The sequence below is a fragment of the Callorhinus ursinus genome, unplaced genomic scaffold (assembly GCF_003265705.2).
Source record: "Callorhinus ursinus isolate GAN/ISIS: 27379988/994484 unplaced genomic scaffold, GSC_fseal_2.0 scaffold78, whole genome shotgun sequence".
Lineage (NCBI taxonomy): Eukaryota > Metazoa > Chordata > Mammalia > Carnivora > Otariidae > Callorhinus > Callorhinus ursinus.
The window spans coordinates 1,602,126-1,627,200 of NW_027397140.1; the positions used below are offsets into that span (position 1 = coordinate 1,602,126).

Consider the following 25,075-nt stretch of genomic DNA (forward strand, 5'->3'; position numbering starts at 1 on the left):
ATCTGAAGAGAGAAATAGACAATAGTACAAATATAGTAGGGGGCTTCGATACCCCACTTGACACACTGGGGAGATCATTCAGATGGAGAATCAATAAGGAAATGTTGGACTTGAACTATATCTAAGACCAAATGGACGTAACAGACATATTCAGAACATTCCATCCAACAGCAGCAAGCATACACATTCTTCTGAAGTGCACAGGGAACATTTTCCAGAACAGATCATGTTAGGTCACAAAAAAAGTCTTACCAAATTCAAGAAGATTAAAATCATACCAATTCTTTTTCTAACCATAATGGTATGAACCTACAAATCAGCAACAGGAAAAAAAATGGGAAAATTTGTAAACATGTGGAAATTTAACCCCACACTCCTGAATAAGCAGTGGGTCAAAGAAGAGATCCAAGAGAAATAAAAGCAATTCTTGAAACAAATAAAAATGAAAACATACAAAAACGCATGGGATATAGCAAACCCAATTCTAAGAGGGAACTTTATAGTGACAAATACCAACTTTAAGAAAAAAGACAGATCTCGAATAAACAGACTTACTTTTACGTATCAAGAAACTAAAAAAATAAGATCAAATTAAGCCCAGAGTTAGTAGGAGGAAGAAAAAAACAAAGATCAGTCCAGATATAAATGATAGGTCCATACCATCCACTGGATCCTCACTCTAAGCATAAGCATGGTTTAGTACCTCTGTAGTCCTGAATGCCAAGTCTCAGCAAAGATGGAATTTGGGACACAAGACTCGCCCTTGATGAATCAGCAAGAAGAATACAGGACGAAACCATGCCAGGTGCAACCATTGGGATCCCATTGGAGAACATGATTCTAGGTAAAACTTTACCCTCAGCCCCATCATGTGCCTAATCCCTGACCCTGAACATGAACCCTGAGCCTCACCCTAACGCTCACCCTCAACCAGCCCTCAGGGAGTTCTGGGTGGTGCCATTGGATAGGCCCCTACTGACTCCCAGTCCATAACCCCAACCCTAGCCCTGGCTGTGGCACTGAGAGGGCCCAAACCCTAGTTCTGAAGGCACAATGGATTTGGGACACCTGGCCATGCCAGATGAATTGGGCAGGAACACAGAAGGAAACCAGGCCACTTGCAACCCCCAGGGAGTTGCTGGAGAGCATGATTCTAATGAAAAACCTAATCATCAGCAACATTATGAAGATCCTTCTGAGGCCAAACCAGAAGGTGGAGCCTCACCTTAATGCTAGTCCTCAACTCAGCCTTCAGGGCAGGTCTCGGCACTCCCATCAGATAGATGCCTACCACCTCCTGGATCCTCACTTTAACCATAGGCATAGATTTGGCCTTACCTGGACCTGAATGCTAGGTCTGAGGAGAGATGGGATTTGGGACACAAGATTGGCACAGGACAAATCAGACAAGAATTCAGAAGGAAGCCGTGCATGTGCAACCACAAGGATTCCAATAGATAGCATGATTCTAATGAAAAATTCACCCCCATCATGTGGAACCCTAACCCTGAGCCTCACCCTAAAGCTCTTCCTCAACTCAGCCCTCAGGCCTGGTCTCCACACTGCTACCAGATAGGCCCCTACCATCTCCTGTACCATAACCCTAACCCTAGTCCTGGGTGTGGCCCTGACCTGGTCTGAAACCTAGGTCTGAGGGCATAATGGATTTGGGACACCTGCTCCATGCCAGACTAATTAGGCAGGAACACAGAAGGAAACTGTACCACTTGTAACCCCTGGTAAGTTGTTAGAGAGCATGATTCTAGCAAAAACCCTAAAATTCAGCAACACTATGAGCATCCCGCTGAGGCTAAAGTGGAAGTCAGAGACTCACCCTACTTCTACCTCTCAACACAGCCCTCAGGTTAGGTCTCCATACTGCCATCAGATAGGTCCCTACCATCTCCCAGGACCTCATCCTAACCCTAGACAAGGCTCTGGCCCTACTTGGCCCCAAATGCTAAGTTTGAGGAAAGACAGGTTTGGGACACAAGACTGGTGCAGGACAAATCAGCCAAGAATACAGAAGGAAACCATTGCAGGTACAACCACCAGAATGCCATTAGAGAGTATGATTCTAGTGAAAACCTGATCCTCAGCTCCATCATGTACCTAGTCTCTGAAACAGAAGATGAACCCCGAGCTTCACCCTAATGCTCCCCCTCAACTCAGCCCTTAGGGCAGGTCTGCACAGTGCCATTGGATAGACCCCTTCTGACTCCCAGAACATAACTGTAACCCTAACTCTGGCTGTGACCTTGACTTGGTCTGAACCCTATGTCTGAGGGCACAGTGAATTTGGGATACCTGGTTGATGCCGGACTAATCAGGCAGGAACACAGAAGGAAACCATACCACTTGCAACCCCCAGGATGTTATTGGAGAGCATGATTCTAATGAAAAACCTAAACCTCAGTGTCGGGAGCCATGAGCAACAAGGGGGTTAATCAGGTAGAGCAAAGGCTCCCTGATCCCTTTGAACCATGGCCACCTAACTGCCCCCATACAAAAACATGTTGTACTGGCTAGCCTGAGTTGTATATAGGCCAAGAAAACCACAGTGTTATTAATAGACCCTGAAAGATAGCGCACCTGGCCCTTTAAAGGCATACCGCATAAACAAAACTGGGAAGAAACTATGCGCTTGAGGAATCTGGCCTTGAATTAGAAACACGGGACAGAGCCAGGAGAAGGGCAGGGAGGAACCTGTGGAACTTGTTTATGTCTTATTGTTATATAACCTAAGCCTATATAAAGTGTGTGAGAAAGAATAAAGTTGTTGCTCGCGGCATCCCCGTGGGCAACCCTCCTGTTCCCATACTTTTATGTTTCATTCTCTTACCCTCACCCCTGTTCGACCTTGCACGCGGGCCGTGGCAAGTGGCGCCCGAACAGGGACCTGAGCACATGAAAGAGGATCCTGGACACTGACGTCGCAAGCATTCAGGTAAGAGAACCGGTCGTTTAACCGGCACGACAGGAGTAAGAAATTATGGGACAAAGTCAGTCCGCTAGTCATGCATATTTTCTGCGGACCCTGCAGATTTTATTGGCAGAGAGAGGGCATAAGGTGTCTTCCTCCACACTGCAGGAATTTTTCAGGAACATAGAAGATTTGTGCCCTTGGTTCCCACTAGAAGGAACAGCAAACCCAGAGGATTGGAAACGGGTGGGCCAAGAGATGAAAAATCAAATAAAATTGCAGGGCTCCGGTGCCTTGCCGCCCAATACAATGGGCCTCTGGTCTCATATTTGTGAAATCCTGGAGCCACAACAAAAAATTGAGCTGATATCTTTAAAATCATGGGTTGAAGATGAGAAAAAAGATCCTATTAAAGTACCCCTGACTCCCACTGGGGTATCCTCTTTTGAGATCCTGGGCAATGATGCTAACATACCCACCCAGGATCCTTTCCCTCCTCCACCACCTCCTATACCCTTGGCGGGGAAAGCCCCTAAGGCTCAGAGTGGTGGGGATGAATTTGGCGATGATGATGTTTATCTCGATGATGACCCCATTCTGACTATGCCCACATCGTTGAAATCGGTCCTGCCTGCAGTCACAACCTCTGGTCAAGGGATTAATTCCGTGACTAAGTGCACTCAAACTAGCACGCTGCAGGCTTTTCCCACTATGACCAATCAGCAGAGCGCTGCCAAGTCCTCTGTATCCAACATTAGCCCTTTACAGAGAACTTTACTAACAGCGCAGCAGGCAGGAGAGGACGTGGGAGAGTTTAATGCCTACCCAGTAACCTTACAGGGAGGCCAACGGACATATATTGCCCTAAATTTTAAAATGTTAAAAGACTTAAAGGCTGCCTGTAGTCAGTACGGGGCCACTGCTCCCTTTACCCTATCCATGATAGAGAACCTTACCAGAGAAGCTCTTTGCCCGGGAGATTGGAAGGTTGTTGCCCGGGCTTGCCTTAGTGGGGGAGGTTATTTGTTGTAGAAGGCCGAATTCGAAGAAAAGTGTAACAATCTGGCTATCTATAACAGAAGGACCCAAATCCCTGTCACATATGAGATGTTGGCTGGTACTGGAGCTTATTATGAAGTGGGTAACCAAATACATTTCCCTGAGATTGCCTGTGTTCAAATCAATGAGGCTGTTTTGACTGCATGGAAAAAGTTACTGACCACTGGCACAAGGACAGAGGAATTATCTAAAATAAGACAGGGGCCCGATGAACGCTATCAAGATTTTGTTTCACGGCTTTTGCAAGCTATAAGTAGGATTGTTGTGGACGGAGAGGCAGGAACTATTATAGTGAAGCAGCTAGCCTTTGAGAATGCCAATTCAGCATGCCAAGCGGCCATAAGGCCTTGGAAGTCCACGGGCACCCTTGAGGATTTTTTGCGGCTGTGTGCAGACATTGGTCCCAGTTATGTACAAGGGGTGACTTTAGCAGCGGCCCTTCGAGGAATTCCTCCGCAGTAGTTACATTCACAACTTCTTAAAAAACAAAAGGGAAAGTCCCCAATGAATTCTAAAGCTCGCATGCCCTGCTTTCTATGCGGGGAACTTGGACACTTTCGTAATGAGTGCCCTAAGGGCTCAAGACAAGCCCCATCTTTCAACTTTCCCTCGGGGAACCCCCCTAATAAGCCACAGCCACCTTCTGTGTGTCCCAGGTGTATGCGGGGACGGCACTGGGCCAATGAGTGTCGATCAAAAACTGACCGCCTTGGCCACCCCTTGCAGCAGGGAAACTCCCAACGGGGCTTCCCGCAGCCCCACCAAACAATAGCGGCAATGCTCTCCCCCCCATCTCTGAGGTCAGAGCCAACACGGCAGACCTCCTTGGGATTGAATCCCTTCACCGAGGCACCCCAGCCAGTGCAGGATTAGATCTGGCCCCAAACAGCTCTGTTTATTTAGAAGCTGGCATGCCCCCTCAACCAATAAGTACAGGAATATGGGGACCTCTCCCCCCAAACACATGGGGCTTATTATTAAGTAGATCTAGTTGGACCCTGAAGGGCTTAATAGTATATCCAGGATTTTGTGCAAATTTTCACATCACTCATACAACAGGTATTCCTTATAATTCTCAAGGTCAGGCCATTGTCGAAAGAGCCCATTCCACCCTCAAAATGTACCTCAAAAAACTAAAAGAGGGGGAAATACTACAGGGGAAAATAAAATATTCACCTCACTTACACCTTTCATTAGTACTCTTTGTTTTAAATTTTTTGAATGTTGACTCGGTTGGCCGCACTGCCGCCGAACGTTTTTGGCAGCCTGAGCGGGCTCCCCTCCTCTATGCGAAGTGGCGTGACCCCGCCACCGTGGAATAGAGGGGACCCGACCCGGTCCTACGCCAGGGCCGAGGATGCGCTTGTATCTTTCCCCAGGATGAGGAGACGCCACGCTGGCTCCCGCTTCGATGCGTCCGCATTGTCCGTAATGGTTTGCAGAATGAGGCGGCTCCAGATCCACTCCGGGAGGACGAGGAGACGCCCCACCTCGGATCAGAGGAAAATAACATGGGGAGACATCAAAGCCCTGACCGCTCGAGCTGAGGCCACCGTGCGTGAGTCGGGCCAGCCAGTCACGGCTGTTGCCCTTTTCCTTGCCATGCTATCACTTTTAACCCTTGACTCTGCCCAGGCCTCTCCTTACTGGGCTTTTGTCCCGGATCCTCCCACCGCGAGGGCGGTCACCTGGAAGGATCCCTCACCCACAGTGTTTACTAACTTCACAGACATTTTTGATGGGCCTGAGATTTCCGGCCTCACTCATGCTGTGGCGCCTTTTAACTGGACCAGCCTGGCTTCTGCCCCCCCATTTGTTTCCAGGCCATCGATGGCCCTGAGGCGCCCCATTATGGATGCGTGGTCACTTCACCAGTCTCCCGAAGAATCCGCTCTTGGTTTGGAACTGAGTCACCCAGAGGAGACACTTTGACACCTCATGTAATGGTGGAGGATTGGGACATCAACGAAGTTGTCCTTCAACATCGACGGCCCCTGCCTGTTGGCCGTTTCGGACCCGCTTCCAGATCCCTTGAGACCCCATACCTTGACTATCCCCTCTGCAAATCTGACTTAACGTGGAAAACCTACGGACCCTCTTGGAAAACCTGAGTTCATCACAACCCAGAGATTGTGACTCCCCATGGCATACCTGATACTTATATAATTGACTGGTCAAAAGACAGGGATCTCCCTTTGTGCCGCTCCCCCCCGCCTTCAGGATATGGGCCATACGACCACAATAATTCTGCTCCCGGGGGACTGCTATCACTGGGGAGGATGAGATACCCGGACTTATGAAAAATTGTTGTGGCCATGAGAGATGTTAAAACTAATTCACCCCTTTTCCCTGGCTTCCCCACGGGCCCATTGACCTTTCAAATTCGGGCATGTCTTTCCCCACCGTTTCTGTTTGTAGTGGGGGACGGATCTGTAGTACCCGAGGCTAAGGCCAATAGAACCCTTTACAAAATAACTTGTGAGGAGTGTTATCTCACCAACTGTTTGCCTTTACCCAGTGCCCCAAATCCAACAAGGAAGGTTTTCCTAGCCATGCAGCCCCCTTATCTAATGATGCCTGTAGAGGTGAGGGGACCCTGGTATAGAGATTATGGCTACCAATTTGCGCAAGAATTGGAGGGCCTACTTAGCCGGGGGCGACGTTTCCTAGGCCTCCTAATAGCTGGCATCACTGCCTTGGTGTCCTTGATAGCCTCGGCTACTGTTTCCACGGTGGCGCTGTCCCAGGGCATACATACGGCCTCCCATGTAAATAGCTTAGCCCATAATGTCTCCCAGACCCTCGCTACACAAGGAAGTATAGATAGAAAAATTTTGGCTCGCCTAGATGGTCTAGAACAGGCCGTCGAGTACCTGGGCACCCAATATTCACTGTTACATACTCGTTTGTCCTTTGTGTGCCACGGAGGGTATGGTTCCATTTGTGTGACCCCCCTGAAAACTGACAACGTCTCCTGGGAAACGGTGCAGAGGCACTTGCAAGGTATCTGGCATGAGACAAATGTAAGCCTAGATCTGCTTCAATTGCAAGAACAAATAAACAATATAGCCTCCTCCCATCTGCATGTAGTCACCCCCGGAGACATGGCACAATCCTTTCTACAAAAGCTACAGGGGTTTAACCCCTTTAATATCCTCCAACATTCCTTTTGGATTATGTGTGCTCTGGTTGTAGGGGTAATCTTATTACTCTGCTTATGGTGTGCTTGGAGTCGCTGTCTGTTTGCTTTCATGGCTAGTACCCAAGCAAATGTACACATGTTGCGTTTAAAGATAAAAGGGGGATATGTCGGGAGCCATGAGCAACAAGGGGGTTAATCAGGTAGAGCAAAGGCTCCCTGATCCCTTTGAACCATGGCCACCTAACTGCCCCCATACAAAAACATGTTGTACTGGCTAGCCTGAGTTATATATAGGCCAAGAAAACCACAGTGTTATTAATAGACCCTGAAAGATAGCGCACCTGGCCCTTTAAAGGCATACCGCGTAAACAAAACTGGGAAGAAACTATGCGCTTGAGGAATCTGGCCTTGAATTAGAAACACGGGACAGAGCCAGAAGAAGGGCAGGGAGGAACCTGTGGAACTTGTTTATGTCTTATTGTTATATAACCTAAGCCTATATAAAGTGTGTGAGAAAGAATAAAGTTGTTGCTCGCGGCATCCCCGTGGGCAACCCTCCTGTTCCCATACTTTTATGTTTCATTCTCTTACCCTCATCCCTGTTCGACCTTGCATGCGGGCCGTGGCACCTCAGCAACACTATGAACATCTCCCTAAGGCCAAACCAGAAGACAGAACCTCACCCTAAGGTTAGCCCTCAAGTCGGCGCTCAGGGCAGGTCTGTGCACTGCCATCAGACCCTAAGTAGCCAAAGCAATCCTGAGGAAGAAGAACAAAAGTAGAGGCATCACACTTTCTGATTTCAAATTATATTACAAAGCTATAGTAATCAAAACAGTATAGTACTGGCATTAAAATAGTCAAATGGAACAGAATGAGAGCCCAGAAATAAACATCAATAAACATCCACATATATGGTCAACTAATATTTGACCACGAAGTTAAAAATATTCAATAAGGGAAATAATCTCTTCAATAAATTGGAAAACTGGATAATCACATGCAAAATAATAAAACCGATTCCCTATCTTATACCATTCACAAAAATGAACTCAAAGTTGTTCAAAAACTTCAATGTCAGTCCCTTAGAATATAAAACTCCTGGAAGAAAACATAAGGGAAAAATTCCTTAACATTGGTCTTGGCAAAATTTTTTTTGGCTATGATATCAAAAGCACAAACAACAAAAGGAAAATTAAATAAGTGGAACTATATCAAACTAAAAAACTTCTGCATACCAAAAGAAATAATCAACAAAATCTAAAGACAACCAATCGAATGGAAGAAAATAGGTGCAAGTCCTGTATCTTATAACAGACTAATATCCAAAATATATAAGGAACTCAACAGAGAATAAATCTGACTAAAAATGGGCTGAGAACAAAATAGACATTTTTTCAAAGAAGACATACAAATGGCCTACAGGTACATGTAAAGATGTTCAGCATCCATAATATCAGGGAAATGCAAATCAAAACCACAATAAGATATCACCCTATACTTCTTAGAACAGCTAATATCAACACGACAAGAAATAACATGTACTGAAGAGGACGTGGAAGAAAGAGAACTCTTATGCACTTTTGGTGGGAATATAAGTCGATGAAGCCACTATGGAAAACAGTATGGAGGATCCTCAAAAAATTAAAAATAGAACTACCATATAATCTAGCAACCTCACTTCTGGGTATATCTCTAAATGTATCTCAAAGAGATATGTTCATTGCAGCATTATTTATGACAGCCAAGGTATGGAAACTGCCTAAGTGTTCATGTACAGATAAATAGATAAAAGAAGTGATATATATATCATATCATTTACATACAAATATTGGATGTTTTCCAACCATGAGAAAGAAGGAAATTCTGCCATTTGCAACAAACAACATGGTTGGACCTTGAGGGCATGATCTGAGTGAAATAAGTCAGACACAGAAGAAAAATACTCTATGATCTCATTTATAAGTAGGCTATAAAAATGCCAAACTCATAGAAACAGAGAGTAGAATTGTGGTTGTCAGGGGCAGGGATGGGGAGGCTGGGGAAAATGGGGAGATGTTGGTCAAAAATTAAATACTTCTAGTTATAGGAATAATATGTTCTAGGGATCTAATATTCAATGTAGTCACTATAGTTATCCTACTGTATTATATACTTGAAAGTTGCTAAGAGAGTAAATCTGTAATGTTCTTACCACAAAAAAGGTAATTATGTAAGGTGACAGAGGTGTTCATTAATCCTATTGTGGTAATCATTTTGAAATATATACATGTATCAAATCAACATGTTGTACACCTTAAATGTACAACAATGTTATATGTTAATATTTCAATAAAACTGGAAAAAAAGAGAGATGGAGAAATAATACAATAACATTGTATTATTACTAGTAGAAAAATCCTCAACCTTAGTATTCTTCTCCAAGAATACCAAGGCTAGTTGTGGGTCTTTGTATTTCTATATAAATTGTACAGTTTGAAAAGTTCCTTTGGGCGCCTAGGTGGCTCAGTTGGTTAGCGTCTGCCTTTGGCTCAGGTCGTGATCTCAGGGTCCTAGGATTAAGCCCCGTGGTGGGCTCCCTGCTCAGTGGGGAGTTTGGTTCTCCCACTCCCTCTGCCTTTCCCTCAACTTGTGCTCTCTCTCTCTCAAATAAATAAATAAAATCTTTAAAAAAAAGAAAAATTCTTTAACAAACACTTTGGGTATTTTTATTGGAGTATATCAATAAATTAATGTATCTTCATTTATTTATAGTTCAATGTGATTACCTGGAGGTAGAGCTCTTAGCAAAACAAAATTTTATCCTTCATAAAGTATTACTTATTTCAATTTGAATATCCTTCAATAAGATATTGAGTTTTTTCCATACAGTCTTGGCATGTCTTGTGTTAAATTTAATATTGATGGATATATATTCTGTTGTTATGGACAATGACATATTTAAATATAAATTATATTTCTACTTAAATTACATTTTATAACTCTATATTTCTGGCATACAGAAATGAAATTTAATATGGATCTTATATCCAACTACCTTTAAAATCTTATTAATTTGAATAATAATTTCTATGGATTCTGTCTTTTGGATTTTCTATGTAGAATATCTTAACTTTATACTTTCAAGTACCTCTAGTCATATATTGATAGAAGAGAAGGAGTCATCTTGAGCATACTTCTGTTGTTTTAATTTTTCTCTTTCTCTCTCATTATAACTTTTTAAAAAATTTTTATGTTAATTCCATGTAGTTAACATACAGTGTTATATTATTTTCAGGTGTACAATATAGTGATTCAATAGTTCCATATATTACTCAGTGCTTATCAAGATAAGTGTACTCTTAATCCTTTCACCTCTTTCATCCATCTCCTCACCCTGCTCCCCTCTGGTAACCTTTATTTTGTTTTCTATAATTAAGAGTCTGTTTCCTGTTGTGACCCCCTTTTTTTCTCCTTTGTTCTTTGATTTGTTTCTTAAATTCCACATATGAGTGAAATGATATGCTATTAGTCTTTCTCTGACTGGATTATTTCACTTAACATTATGTTCTTTAGATCCATCTATGTTGTTACAAGTGGAGAGACTTCATACCTTTTTATGGCTGAATAATATTCTATCACATATATATATATATATATATATATATATATATAAAAACACATCTTTATGCATTCACCTATCAATGGACACCTAGGCTATTTTACACTTTGACTATCATAAATAATGCTGCAACAAATATAGGGGTGCATATATCCCTTCCAATTAGTATTTTTGTATTTTGGGGGGTAAATACACCATAGTGTGACTACTGGATTGTAGTGTAGTTCTATTTTTAATTTTTTGAAGAACTTCCATACTGTCTTCCATAGTGGCTGCACCAGTTTACATTCCAATGAACAGTGTGAGAGCTTTCCTTTTTCTCCACATTCTTCCCAGCACTTGTTGTTTCTTGGGTTTGTTTGTTTATTTATTTATTTAAAAAATTTATTTGTTTATTTGTCAGAGAGAGAGAGAAAAGAAAGAGAGAACAAGCAGGGAGAGCAGAAGGCAGAGGGAGAAGCAGTCTCTCTGCTGGGCAAGGAGCCTGATGCAGGGCCTGATCCCAGGACCCGATCATGACCTGAGCTGAAGGCAGACGCTCAACCAACTGAGCCACACAGGAGTCCCTTGAGGTTTTATTTTAGCCATTCCCACAATTGTGAGGTGATATCTTATTGTGGTTTTGATTTGCATTTCCCTGATGATGAGTAATGTTGAGCATCTTTTCATGTGTCTTTTGGCCATCTGGATGTCTTCTTGGGAGAAATATCTGTTCATATAATCTGCTCATTTAATTGGGTTGGTTTTTTTTGGTATTAAGTTCTCGATATATTTTGTATACTAACCTTTATCAGATATGTCATTTGCAAATACATTCTCCCATGAAGTAGGTAGCCTTGTAGTTTTCTTCATTGTTTCCTTTGCTGTGCAAAAGCTTTTTATGTTGATGTCATCCTAATAGTTTTTGCTTTTGTTTCCTTTGCCTCAGGAGATGCATCTAGAAAAAAGTTGCTACATCTGATGTCAAAGAAATAACTGCCTATGCTCTCTTCAAGGATTTTTCTGGTTTCAGGTCTTACATGCAGGTCCTCAATTTTGAGTTTATTTTTGTGTATGGTGTGGTAAAGTGGTCCAGTTTCATTCTTTTGCATGTAGCTGTCCAGTTTCCCAAAAGCATTTGTTGAAGAGACTTTCTCTGATTGCATATTCTCATCTCCTCTCTCAAAGATTAATTGACCATATAACCATGGGTTTATTTCTGGACTTTCTATTCTGTTCCCTTGATCCATGTGTATATTTTTGTGCCAGTACCATACTGTCTTGATTACTACAGCTTTGTAATATAACTTGAAATCTGGAATTGTGATGCCTCCAGCTTTGCCCTTTTATCCCCCCAAGATTGCTTTGGCTATTCAGGGTCTTTTGTGGTTCCATACAATTTTCAGAATTCTTCATCCTAGTTCTGTGAAAAATGTTGTTGGTATTTTAATAGGGATTGCATTAAATCTGTAGATAGCTTTGGGTAGTGTAGATATTTTAACAATATTTGTTCTTCTAATTCATGAAAATGGAATGTCTTTCCATTTCTTTCTGTCTTCAATTTCTTTCAACAATGTTTTATAGTTTTTAGAGTATAAGTCTTCACTTCTTTGGTTAAGTTTATTCCTAGGTATTTTATTACTTTTGGTGCCTGTAAATGGGATTGTTTTCTTAATTTCTCTTTCTGCTACTTCATTATTGTTGTATAGAAATGCAATGGATTTCTGTCATTGATTTTGTATCCTGTGACTGTAATTACTGAATTCATTTATGAGTTCTAGTAGTTTCTGTTTGGAGTCCTTAGGGTTTTCTCTATATAGAATCATGACATCTGCAAATAGGGAAAGTTTTACTTCTTCCTTACCAATTTGGATGCCTTTTATTCGTTTGCTAGGAATTCCAATACTATGTTGAATCAAAGTAGTAAAAATGACATTCTTATATTGTTCCTGACCCTAGAGGAAAAGCTCTCAGTTTTCCCCCATTGCGTATGATGTGGCTGTGGGTTTTTCATCTAAGGTCTTTATTGTGTTGAGCTATGGTCCCTCTAAATCTACTTTGTTGAGGGTTTTTATCATGAATAGATGTACTTTGTCAAATGCTTTTTTCTGCATCTGTTGAAGTGATCATATGGTTTTTATCCTTTCTCTTATTGATGTGATGTATCATGTTGATTGATTTGAAAACATTGAACTATTCTTGCAACCCAGAAATAAATCCTAGTTAATCATGGTGAATGATTTTTTTTTTAAATGTATTGTTGGATTGGGATTGCTAATATTTTGTTGAGGATTTTTGCATCTGTGTTCATCAAGATTTTGGCCTGCTGTCCTCTCTCTCTCTCTCTCTTTCTCTTTTGTACTGTCTTTATTTAGTTTTGGTATTAGGATAATGCTGTCCTCAGAATGAATTGGGAAGTTTTCCTTCCTTTTCTATTTTTTTTTTTTAAAGTTTGAGAAGAATAAATATGAACTCTTCTTTAGATGTTTTGTAGAATTCATTTGTGAAGCCATTTGATCCTGGACTTTTGTTTGTTGGGAGTTTTTTGATTACTGATTCAATTTCATTGCTGGTAATCAGTCTGTTCAAATTTTCTATTTCTTCCACTTCTTTTTTTTTTATGAGTCTGGCTAGAGGTTTTTTGATTTTATTGATCTTTGCAAAGAACCAACTTCTTGTTTCATTAATCTGTTCTATGTTTTTTTTTTTTAGTTTCTATTTCAGTTATTTCTGCTCTAACCTTTTGGTTTTCCTTTGTTTTTTTCTTTTTTAGCTTCTTTAGGTGTAAGTTTAGGTTGTTTGAGATTTTTCTTGCTTCTTGAGGTAGGCCTGTATTACTATAAGATTCCCACTTAGAACTGCTTTTGCTGCCTCCCAAAGATTTGGGACCATTTTTAATTTCTCTCCATGTAATTTTGACTTTTTTTTTTTAATTTCTTGGTTGACAAGTTCATTGTTTAGTAGCATGTTATTTAACCTCCATGTATCTTTGTCTTTCCAGATTTTACTCTGTGGTTGATTTCTAGTTTCATAGCACTGTGGTCAGAAAAGATATATGGTATAATTTTGATCTTTTTTATTTGTTGAGACTTGTTTTGTAGCCTAATATATGATCCATTCTGGAGAATGTTCCATGTATACTTGAAAGGAATGTGCATTCTGCTGTGTTAGGATGGGATGTTCTGAATATATCTATTAAATCTATCTTGTTCAGTGTGTCATTCAAAGCCATTGTTTCCTTGCTGGTTTTTTGTTTGGATGATATGTCCATTGATGTAAGTGGAGTGTTAAAGTCCCCTAAGTCCCCTACTATTATTATGTACTATTGCTTAGTTCCTTTATGTTTTCTACTAAATGTTTTGTGTATCTGGGTTCTCCCATGTTGGGTGCATAAATATTTACAATTGCCATATCTTCTTGTTGTGTTGTTCCCTTTATTATTATAGAGTGTCCTCTGTCTCTTGTTAGTGTCTTTTTTAGAAAGTCTATTTGTTCAATTTAAGTATTGCTATCCTGCCTTTTTTTGACATTCATTTGCATGATAAATATTTCTCCACTTTCAATCTGCAATTGTCTTTAGGTCTGAAGCGTGTCCCTTGTAGGCAGCATATGGGACTTGAGTTTTTATTCATTCTGTGACCCTTGTCTTTTGATTGGAGCTTTTGGTCCATTTACATTCAAAGTAATTATTTATATGTGTGTATTTATTGTCTTTTTATTAGTTGTTTTATAGTTGTTTTTGTAGTTCTTCTCTGATCCTTTCTTCTCTTGCTTTCTTTCATCTTTTGCTGGGTTTCTTTCTCTTTTTTTAATGTTTTATTTATTTATTCATGAAAGTCAGAGAGAGAGAGAGAGAGAGAGAGAGAGAGAGAGAGGCAGAGGCAGAGGGAGAAGCAGACTCCCTGCTTAGCAGGGGCCGAAGGCAGATGCTTAACCATCCAAGTCACCCAGGTGCCCCTTTTGCTGGTTTTCTTTAGTGATATACTTGACTCTATTTCTCTTTACTTGTTACATGTCTATTACTGGTTTTTGATTTATGGTTACCATTAGGTTTGTATATAACACCTTCTGCATATAGCAGTCTATATTATTTGGTCACTTAAGTTTGAACCCATTCTTTATTCCTCTGTCCCTCAGGTTTTAGGTATATAGTCTCAATGTTATAAATTTTTATCTTGTGAATGACTTGACTGATTTTTACAGATATACTTATTATCACTGTTTTTGTTTCCTTCTATTCTTATTCTTATTTATGGTCTTTCCTTTTCACTCAGAGTCCCCTTTAACATTTCTTGTAGGACTGATTTAGTCGTCATGAACTCCTTTAGCTTTTGTTTGTCTGAGAAACTCTTTATTTCTCCTATTCTGAATGATAGCCTTGCTGGGTGGAGTATTCTTGGCTGCAGATTTTTCCCATTTAGCACTTTGAACATATCATGCAACTCCCTTCTGGCATGTAAAGTTTCTGCTGAAAAATCTGCTAATAGCCTTATGGGGTTTCCTTTGTATGTAAATGTCTTCTTTTCTCTTGCTGTTTTTAAAATTCTCTCTTTATCACAACTTTTTGCCATTTTGATTACTATTTATTTTAGTGTGGACTTATTTTGACTGATATTGTTGTGTGATCTCTGTGCTTCCTGGATCTGGATTCCTTCCCCAGATCAGGAAAGTTTTCAGCTATTATTTCTTCAAATAAATTTTCTGCTCCCTTTTTTCTCTCTTCTTCTGGGATCCTTATAATGCAAATGTTATTACACTTGATGGAGTCACTGAGTTCCCTAAGTCTATCTCATTTTGCATATTTTTTTCTCTCACTTGTTCAGCTTCATTCCTTCCCATTACTCTGTATTCCAGGTTGTTAATTTGTTCCTCTGCTTCCCATAGCGTGCTATTTATTCCATCTAGTGGATTTTTAATTTCATTTATTGTTTTCTTCATCTCTGATTGGTTCTTTTTTATATTTTTGTTAAGGGTCTCACTGATGTCCTCTACTCTATTCTCAAGTCTTGTGAGTATCTTTATGATCATTACTTTAAATTCTCTATCCAACATATTACTTATTTCCATTTTGCTTCCATCTTGCTATAACTTTGTCTTGTTCTTTCATTTGGGACATATTCCTCTGTCTTCTCATTTTGTCTAATTCTCTCTGTCTCTCTGTGTTAGGACAGTCAGCTACATCTCCTGCTCTTGAAATAATGGCCTTATGGTGAATAGGTCCTGTAGTGCCCTGCAGTGCAGTGTCCTCTTTCACCAGAACCTACTGCTTCAGAGGGTGTCTTCTGTGTGTTGTGTATGCCCTGCTGTTGTGTCCTGGCCACTTTTTCCTTCAGTCCAGTTATCTGCAGAGGCTCTCTTTGCCTGTTGTGGGCAGTGTTTTGTCCCCAGCCAAGGTGGGGCATGTAGTTTTAAGTGTGAGAGCTGGTCTGCTTGGGTAATGAGACCTTTTTCTGCTGCTGCTGCCAGGACAGGGCCAGCCTAGGTAGAGCCACAAAATGCATGTGGGCAGGGCATACAATTTTAACAAGGTGGTTTTGGGCTTCTGTCAACACTATTGGGACTGAGGCTCTGCACAAAGCACATTGGGAGAAGAGGTGTTGGCAAGGTTTGTGCTAATCTTCTGGAAGAGGGGACCTGAAGTGTCAGGACTGGGGCAATTGTGACTTGTAAGGGCAGATCTGCCCCCATCCTGGGGGTTGGGTGGGGCAGGGCTCAGTGTAAGCAAGTTAAGTAGTGAATATTTGCACCCTGCTTGTTCCCACAGGTGGCCATGTGTTTATGCTGGGGCGCTGAGGGGCTGAGGGGATTGGTGCCTACCAGCTCCTTTTTTTCTAGAGAAGTCCGTCAGTGAATGTTGCCCCTCTGGGACATGCGCTGAGATTACTAAATAACTCCCTCCTGTATGTCTCAGGTGTTTTCAAATCACTTCTTATACTGTATCTCCACAAGCTGTTTGTCTTGCTATCACTTTAAGGGTAGAGATTCAGCTTCCTATCACCAACCCCTCACCCAGGCTGTCCCGGAACCAAATCTGCTGATTTTTAAAATTTTAGTTTTTAAGCCCTGCTGTTGTAAGAACTCATGAAGTTTTGTCCCTCTTGCTTTCAAAGCCAATTGTTATGAGGATTCATCTTCCCTGTGCTGGCTCCCTGGTGTGATAGTCTGTTTCTCCTGCTTCTCCATGCCTGAGGCTCCCTCTTCCCAATGGACAGCCATGGTTCATTTAGCTCCCCACAGTGTCTCTGCCTTTCCTAACCTCTTTGCTATGGCCTCTTCTCTACCTTTGGTTGTGGAATTTGTTCTGCCAGTCTTCGGGTCATTTTCTGGATTATTTATGCTGATGTGAGTGTTATCTAGTTTTTTCCATGGGATGAGGTGAGCTTAGGGTCCTCTTACTCTGCCATCTTCTCAGCTTTTCCTGTTTCTTTATAACTTTATTAAGACATCTCACACACTGTTTTCCTAGGATCTAGTCTCCAGATTCATGGCTTCCTTCATTTCAGGACTTTCTTTTTTCTAATAAGATCTTTAAATATTTTACTTTATTTGGTTTGTTCTTTTCCCTTTCTCAAGAACATTAACTATGTGTTTGTGAACACTCTGTTTGATTTACATACAGATTATTTTCTTCTAACTAATTATTCTGTCTTGGGTGTACTCCTCAGTATTTCTAAACCTGTTGTTCATGTTCCTGACAATGTTTTTGGCAGATTAGATTTTATTATTTCTCCTTTTAATGTGGTTTTCATCTTTTATTACCTTATTTCTTCTTCTGTTTTATTTCTCCTGACCTCTCCCACCCTTTATATTTCCTTTCTTATTATCTCTTTCCAGCCTTCTTTTATTTCCTTTTGGCTATTTCATGTTTGAACTCAAACATTTTTTCTCCCCAATTACTCTAAAGTCTTAGGGAAATGTTTAGTATTTGTTTGGATTCTTAGGATACGTATCCATCACCTGAATTTGTAGTGTTTTATGTTTTTTCTTTCGTTTGTGTTTTTGTTCTTTTTTTTTTTTATTCTCTGGTATCTTTGCATAGGTCCTATTTATACTTATAACTCAACATTAATTGAAGATTCTTCTTTTAGGTTCAGCACTACTAGAAGAATAATGCCAACTGAGGTCAACTTTGCACAAGTGATTGTCTAGAGATATTTCTAAAGCCCTCAACTGTCTATTTTCCCCCTGGGCTTTGTCTTTGAGCAGTATCTCCTTAATCTTATTGTAGTGTCTCTTCCTCTATGCAACCTCTGTATATGAGCATATCCATAGTTCAACCCTGAGATCTTCCTTCTATTCCTTTTCTCTAGAGGATATCATCTAATTTCAGGAGTTTAAATACTATGAATGTACCACACAATATTGGCCAGTCATATATAACCTAACATCATTTCAATATGTCCACACAAATGTCTAAAAATCATTTCAAACTCTATGTGCCCTATAACTCCTGCTTCTCTTGCTTCCTACTCTAGAATAAGCAGCTCTGTCTGCAGTATAACCAGCTCAGCAAATGTCAACTCTGCCCTTCTAATTGCTCAGACCTGAAATTTCAGAGCTATTCTTCATTCTTCTCTTCCTATCACACTATATATTCAATCCATTAAAAAAACATAAAAAATATACTCAGATTCCAACCACATATTAGCATCAGTGTATAGTCATGTCCCACCTGGTTATTATAATAGTTGTCTAACTTGCCTATCTGCAGACTATTCTCCATCCAGCAGCCAACACAATTCTTTTAAAGTAGAGGGCAGATCGAACCTTGGCCAAGCTCCATCCAGGAACTTCCCATCTCATTCAGACAAACCCCCAAGATCTTAAATTGGACTATGAAGACCTCCATGGCTTGAGTTCCCTCTCCATTACTGACCCCAATTCCTGCTACACTGGCCCTCATACTATCCCTCAAACATCCCAGTTTTTCCTCCTTTGCTTTTGCATTTTTAGTTCCCAAACCAATCTCCCAACAGATCTCTGCATTTCTTAACTCTTCACTGCCTTCAGGTTTTCCCCCAAATAAGATCCCATTAGATCCTTGAATACCTTGTTTAAATAAAAATGGTTTGCCACAAACAGTGGGAATCCATTCTCTCCTTCCCTGTTTTATTTCTATTGCACTTATCACCATCACATACAAGATATCTGCATGTTTATTACTTTACCATCTATTCTCCTTGCCTCATCGAATGCGAGTTTCAATAGGGCAATTTTGTCCTTTTCTTTGCTTTCTTAACTCTTGTAGGCCCTCCATGGATGTTTGTTGAATAGCCAATTAATTTTTCAGCATTGTGCAGCCTCTGATTTTTCATTGAACAAGACATCAGTGGAGAATTTTAAAGGGTCTTTGTAAGACATAGGGCTAGGTATAGTAATTTAGTGCTTCCTTTTCCATAATTAGTAGCAGTATGATGGATCTCTCTCTCTCTCTCTTTTTACTGATATATCATTGTCTATTCCATGGAATAAGGCCTATTTCTATGATGCCTTCTGTGTCACCTTTGTCTCATTCATAGTTTAGTATACATACATATATTTCCTTGCTCTATCTGTGCAGAGGGCTTAGAAGTGATGATACACCGTTAGCAATGAGCTAACTGAGGACCTAGATTTTGATTTATAATACTGTTCCCCAATAAAGAGAACCAGGGATCCCTGGAGAAATCTCTGATTTTTTTTTTAAGTGAGGGCAGAAAATAAACAAGATGAAGTTGGAGTTTGTGTGTAGTGCTTAAAGATGTGCTGAAGAAAATTAAATGACAGGGGCTATGTCAAAGGACTCTTTAATGCTCAAGGATGGAATAGTTTGAGAAGAAAAATGAATAGAACTATATTGGATTGTAACCCAAAGTATAAAATAAATATTAATGAACCCATACTGATATAAATAAATGAATGAGTAAATAAATACTGGAGAAGGGACAAATCTCCCATGAAAAATATTACCAAATAATTTATGTAGATACTTTTACCTCAAGGAAGTAAAGCATACCTTCTTGCCTGATAAGTAGGTGTGATTAGTAACTTGCTTTCAAAAGGTACAGTAAGAAAGCAGGGAGAAGTAACTTTACAGTGAGGATACACTATCTTATCATCAGTGATAAGTAATGTTCAAGCACTTACCTTAATGTGGTGTGTTGAGAATGGTACCTCATCTCTGTGGTCTCTCTTCCCAAACCTTTAACACTAATCTAATCATGAGAAAAACAACCAAGAATCCTAAACTGAGGGACATTTTACAAAATGCTTGATAAGTACTTTCAAAACTGTCAAGTTTACTAAAAGCAAAGAACATCTGAGAAACTTTCATAGCCCAGAAAGCCTAAGGAAATATTATGACTGAATGTAATGTGGTATCCTGCTTGGGATCCTTGAATAGAAAAGATATAGTGAACAACAATTATGAAATCTGAATACTTTTAGTTTATTTAATAATAATATATAAATACTGGTTATTTATTTATCTTTCCTTTTTTTACTCATATACTATAGAAATTGAAAGAGATGTTAACAGAGGGACCTAGGTAAGGAGGGTATAGGAACTCTCTATAGTGTCTTTGCAAACTTTATGTAAATTTAAAATTACTTCAAAATAAAAAGTTTAAATTATTAAGATAGCATAAATTAAAGATAAGCATCAAGTATATGTTAATTGGGTTGAGACAAACATTTTTATAATTTAGGTATGAATAAAGCATTTAGTATAGTGGAGGTATACAGTTTGTCTACCCCTCATTTTTTCCTATGGAAAACTGCCATCTCCCATTTCATTTAGTTCTTGTTAGGCTGTCAATCATTGTCTCTGGCCCTCCTTAATAATAATGTAATCTACTCTTGGCTAACTGGGGCAATTTACTCACTTGCTTGTAGTGATTGCAAATTAATAATATTTTTTGCAAACTAATAACTTTTATTGAACCAACTTTTACTGAATAATAACTTTTATTGAACTATCAAGAATATAAGGTTTCAGGGCAAATGACTAATCTGAAATCTTTAGAAAGAGAGACACTAGTAGGCATTTGCTTATTTAAGCATTGCTTACTTGAGATAAGCATCACCAAACACTATATAATCCATTAAGACTATTGAGGCAAAAGGGTTTACCAAATTACTAAACGTTAAATGTAGGTAGCATGAAAATGTGAAGCCTCTGAGAGCCACAGAGATAACGGTTTCTCATCCTCTTGCAGTTTCTTATCCAGAAATTTCACTGGCTTTCAAAGGGAGGATCAGGGAGAATCCTGAGAAAGACTTTCCAGTGACACAACCTGTGGGAGGGCAACAGTTTCCACTGCCAAAACTCATCGCTTCTCGGCCTTTTGGCTAAGATCAAGTCCACTGCCAAAACTCTACCCAGACACATATTGCTGTGTTCCCTGTGAAATAAATACCTTATTATATGGGAAGAGAACAGCAAGTACTGTTGCATTAGGGAACTGTTGGAAACCTACTGCAGCTGTGAGAGGGGAACTGTAAAATAAAAAAAAAAAAAACTACTTTCAGGGAAGAGTAGGAATACTTGCTAGGCTCAGCCTTACACCTGGAAGGGGCATAGAAGCACTTGCAAAGTTCACACCTGAAGAACTAAATATACAAATTCTGCCTAAGACTAGATTTCAGTCAAAATATCAGATAACACCCACCCTCCCCTGTTGCAACCACTAATACACTAGCAAGCATTGAATAAAAGCAATAGTGTAATCCAGGTGGAGAAACTGTAAGAGACAGATTATCTCTGGGCAAAGGAAAAGGGAAGACCCAAATCCAAGTCACAATACTCAAAGTCAAGTAGGAAGAAAACTTTAAACCCGGATCAACTTCCTACCAGATAAGCAAAAACCCTCACACTAAAGGCCTAAGAGAATGAAAGGCATACTCATCTCCAAGCATACAAAACATTTACCTCAGTGCCTACTATTCTATACAACATGTCCAACAATAAACCAAGAGTAGCAGTCTGAAGAGACAAAGCAGTCATTAGAAAGAGAACCAGACATAAAAGAAGTGTTTAAAATAATCATTTAATATGTTAAAGGCTGTAATGGAGAAGGTAGACAACATGCAAGACCAATAGGTGATTTCAATGGATCAATGGAAATTATTAAGAAGGAATCTAATGGAAATGCAGAAAACAAAACAACATAGGGGAGATAAAGCATGCCTTTGATGGTTATATGAATAGACTTATCACAGCCAAAGGAAAGAACCAGTGAGCTTGACAACAGCTGAACAGAAATTATCCAATCTGAAACACAAAGAAAAAAATAAGTTAAAAAAATCAGAACAGAGAAACCAAGAGCTATGGAACAGTAACACACTGTCTACTATTTGCTATATTGCTAACTCCATATTCAAGCCAGCAAAAACACATGAAATCCTTCTAGTGCTTTACTCTAAATTCTGCTTTTGGAACTGGCTAGAGAAAACTCTTGTTTTTTTAAAAGATTCACGTGATTAAGCAAGGCCCATCCAGATAATTTCCATATCTTACATTTAACTGTGCCATGTAAATAATATAACCTAATCATGGGAGCAAACTACATCAAATTAATGGTGTGGAAGACTATATAGAGGGTAGAAAACCTTGGAAGCCTTCTTAGAATCCTCCCTATACAGCTGAAAAAGCCCTGGACAAGCTTGCCAAGGAAAAAAGATAAAGCACAAAAAATCAATATCATAAACAAAAGAGGGGGCAACATTATTTTATGATCAAAAAATTAAGTGGAAAATGCCATATCAATAATTCTACAACATAAGTTATATTTAACATATTCCTTGAAAGATATAAACTATCAAAACTCATTAAAAATAGTTAATCTTTATAAACCTATATCTATTAAAGAAGTTAAATTTCAATTAAAGATTTTCTAAATATACAACTCTAACCATAAATAGCTTCTCTATCAAATTTTATCAAGCATCAAATTTTATCAAGCATTTATAGTACAAAGAACACAAACTTTTCCAGAATATAGGAAAAGGAGCATTTTTGAATTCATTTATGAGACCTGCCTTACCAATAGCAAAAATAGACATAGATATTAGAAGAAAAGTTAATAAAACTAATGAAGGCAATTACCTCTTATTAATGTAGACACAAAAACCATCAACAAAATAAGAACAAAATTGAACCTAGCGATACATATTAAATACACATCATGACATGTAAGATTAATACGAGAAATGAAAGGCTGGTTCACATTAAAAAATCAGTCAATAATTCAGCTTAAACAGGAAAAATTATTTGGTCATTTAGGAAATGTAGAACAATTTGATGAAAGGGAACATCCATTTATGAGAAAAATCTCAGAAAACTACAAATAGAAAGGAACTTCATTAATCTATAAAGAGCATTTACAAGAAAAAAACAAAAAAACAAAAACAAAAACACTACAGCTAACATCATTCCCTCCCATTGAATATGGGCTAGACTTAGTGACTAAGTCTTAATTAGTAGAAAATTAAAAAGGATAAAATTGTTACTTTACAGTGGAGAAATCTGGCAGACAGTATCTTAATAAAGAGATGAAGACTAATACCACTTGTAATAAGTAATGTTGATATCACATAATCCCTAATGTTATGTGATGAAAGTGTCTAATATGAGAAAACATCAGAAAAGCCCAAACTGAGGATATTCCACAAAATATTTCACCAGTAGTATCCAAAAGTGCCAAGGTCAATTTGCTTTTCATAAAGCAAATTGTCACAGATTAGAAGAGACTAAGGAAACATATAAACTCAATGCAACATGGTATCTTGGACTGGATCCTAAAACAGGAAAAGGACATTAATGGAAAAATTGATAGTGTCAACAAAGGCCATAGCTGAGCTAATAGTTTTGTGCCTATGTAAACTTCTTAGTTTTGCCAACTTTGCCATGGCTATGTAAGACATTAACAGTAAGGGAAGGTGAGGAAAACATAAATGAGAAATTTTTATATTACCTTTTATAATTCTTTTGTAAATCTAAAACTTTTTCAAAAGAGAAATAAAAAGCAATCCTGTCAACTTATAAGACTATACCAGCAAAAATATCTTCCAGACATATAAAAGTGGAAAGAATTCATCACCAACAGATCCATAAGAAATGTTAGAGGAAATCATTCACATGGGAAAAAAATAACAAATGGAAACCTGGATCTACACAGGGAAACCGGCCCTCTAAATGGTAATCACACAGATAAAAAGCAAAGGCCAGAAGTACCATTTTATATGATTCCACTTATATAGCTAGCATTCCTGAAATGGCAAAATGGAAGTGGAGAGCATATTAATGGTTGCCAAGGATTAAGGAGGGAGTGAAGGAGAAAGGGAAATGAGCATGGCTATAAAAGGGCAACATGAGAGATCTTTGTGGTGATGGAAATGTTTCATATCTTGTCTGTATTACCAATCTGTGATACACTTTATAACTTGGTAAAGACTACATATGTATATATTACTTATATATATTTCTTATATTTTAATCAATAATTATCTTAAAATAAAAAGGGTAATTTAAAACACCCTATCAAATAATAAATCAAAATGTGGAAGTATTTTAACTAAAGGAAAATTATATTGAATGTAAATGTTGAATGAAAATGAACTTAGTAAAAGTCATCCATGATTCTGATTCAGACTTTGCCAAAGGTGATTAGTTTCATTTACCTAAGCTATCTGATTTTTATTAAATCTAAGTCATATGCTCTCCTTACCTTGAGCTTGGACTTTTTTGTTGGTGATCGTATCACCTGTGGTAGGCCCTTGGTCAGGTCCTCTCAAGTCAACTCCTGAGAATATTTCAACATGAATGCAAGACTGACTCATGGGTAATAAAACAAGTGTCATTTTCTAAAGTTGGCATTTTCTCAGTACGCTATGACACTCTATTCTTATATTTGTAGGCAACTCCATTATAGAAAATCAGAGATAGAACTAAAATTAAAACTCCTAGTTTCTCATTTCCAGGTGTTCAAAGGTGCTTTAACACTATTAATCAAGACAACTTGGGCACAGTCTCAAGTGCCTGAAGTCAGATGAGGAGCGTTCACGTGGGATGTTTTATAAACGTATTTTACTTCATATAAAGTCTGTTCAATTCTTTGTTTTAAAGCTTTGGGATTTTTCACAGCTGACGGAATTCCTTCAAATTCAGTGTCAGTGATGAACTGTCAGTTAGGAAGCCTGATTTAAATAGATTGTAGAAGAATGAGCCTCTTTTGGGCTAGAACTCATTACCTCTGTGATGAGGGTTTAAAATGGTTTTGAGGTGTTTGATTTTGAGACTCCAAAAGGAGCCTCAAAGACTGGCCTCATGATCAGTCCATAACTGTCTGCAGGGAATATTCCAGGAAGATTTGTGCGGCTTGCTTTGGAGAGG

The 25,075-nt window shown here is 39.1% G+C and overlaps 1 protein-coding gene and 1 pseudogene across 4 annotated transcripts in view; one reads left to right on the plus strand and one right to left on the minus strand.

The window, feature by feature from the left end:
• GABRG3 (gamma-aminobutyric acid type A receptor subunit gamma3) overlaps window positions 1–25,075 on the minus strand; it is an 803,787-nt gene that overhangs the window by 33,382 nt on the left and 745,330 nt on the right. The gene's annotated exons all lie outside the window — the stretch shown is intronic.
• On the plus strand, window positions 5,926–7,320 carry LOC141371572 (endogenous retrovirus group K member 13-1 Env polyprotein-like; annotated as a pseudogene).